The sequence below is a fragment of the Acyrthosiphon pisum genome, chromosome A2 (genome assembly GCF_005508785.2).
Source record: "Acyrthosiphon pisum isolate AL4f chromosome A2, pea_aphid_22Mar2018_4r6ur, whole genome shotgun sequence".
NCBI lineage: Eukaryota > Metazoa > Arthropoda > Insecta > Hemiptera > Aphididae > Acyrthosiphon > Acyrthosiphon pisum.
In genome coordinates, this window is record NC_042495.1 from 17092432 (window position 1) to 17094190 (window position 1759).

The window sequence follows — 1759 nt, forward strand, 5'->3', positions numbered from 1 at the left end:
ACGTGAAATTTGACGCACGTCATTTAGCTATTTCATTTAGACCAATGATGAATATTACTGAGATATGGGAAACAACAAAAAGAACTAAGTCCAAATATTAATTTTGATTTATGATTTTTGATCCAAGTCCATGATTAGGACTTGGATCATTTTGCCAAATTCTTGTAAGGACTTGGACGCAATTTATTATGTATTAATTAAGAAAGATTTGTTTTAAAATAATATGCTTTGTTTTTATTTTTACTATTATAATTTATATGTATTATTTAGGTGTTGGGTAGTAACTAACTGTAAATGTAACTGTAAATGTAACTGTAAATGTAACTAACAGTGTTACTTTACTTATAACTCGTTACTTTATTTCATTAGAATTCTTTCCGAGTAACGAAAATGTAATAGAATGACGCATCACAGTTTCGAATTATTATAAGTACCTACCTACCTATTGCGAATTGAAAAAAAATATATACTCAGTGGCGTACATTCAAATTTGCTCTGGAGGGGGTTCAAAAAAAATAATCAACACTAAAACCTTCTCTTTAAAACTACCCATTTCCCTAACAATCACAGGTTACAAGGGGGTCATTGTATAATGGGTTGTATTAGACTTGAATTCAATGATAAAATATCATTGTATAAGAAAAACGATTCTGAGCGAGGACGGTTTGTCACTCTGGATATTTTATATTGTTATTAATTATTTTATCATGTAAGTTGAATTAATATTATAATATTATAATTTTTTATTTGTTTCTATGGTGATAAACAAAGCGTTAGAAATTAAAATCGAATTTTTAGCGTTTTTTCGTAATTTTTCGATGATTTTTCCCGTGGAATTAAATAACTATTGAGAAAAATCAGAAAATAACCTTTCTAAAGTACCATCTTGATCCAATTTGCTAAAAGATAAGGTACTATATGTTGAAATCGATGCACTCCTTCTGGAAGAAATTTTGTATACAGGAACAGGATATAAAAAAAAAATAAACACCATTATAAAAACAATAGCTTCCTCGCTCCGCTCAGAATCTAAAATAGTATATAAGAAAATCCATTTTATATGACTTAGCACGGCGGCAGTCAGCAATGGAGATGTTGGTATTGTGTTTTAATGTTTTAATGTTTTTCTAACTTTTCATAATAACTTCTATTTTTATGAAATAATTACAATTTAAACGTTAATAAATAAATTATTTCAGACTATTTTTTTAATAAATCTTTAATAATCAGAAATCAAAATTAACCGAAAATAACCGAAATTAACCGGTTCTAGAACCCTTATATTTTTTTAGAAAACCGAAACAAAATCGGAACCCTTAAACAAATGAATTTAATAACCAGAACCGGAACCGGAACCGAAACACCCAACAAGTTCCAGTCCCTGCCTTTATGTAGAAAAAATTATTTTTGTTAGTTATTTTTAAATATAGTAGTAGGTTACAAATAAATAATGATAATAATTACATATAAGTCTTTATGTTATACTTATAAAGAAATATTAAAAAATATATAAATTGTATAAAATACTAAAATGTATAAATGAATACGTAATATTTATAAAAATAATTTTTGTCGTCAATAAAATATAGAAAACTATGATAATAATTACAATTCCTGTCATAATTAATTTTTTTTTACTCACTTTTGTTAGCACTGTTTAGGTTAGTTGCTCGTTCACTACTTTTTAAAGTAGTTATTTGAAACTAACTTAACAAAATCATTGTGTATTATATTAAACTTTTTTTTGGTTCGAAAAGTG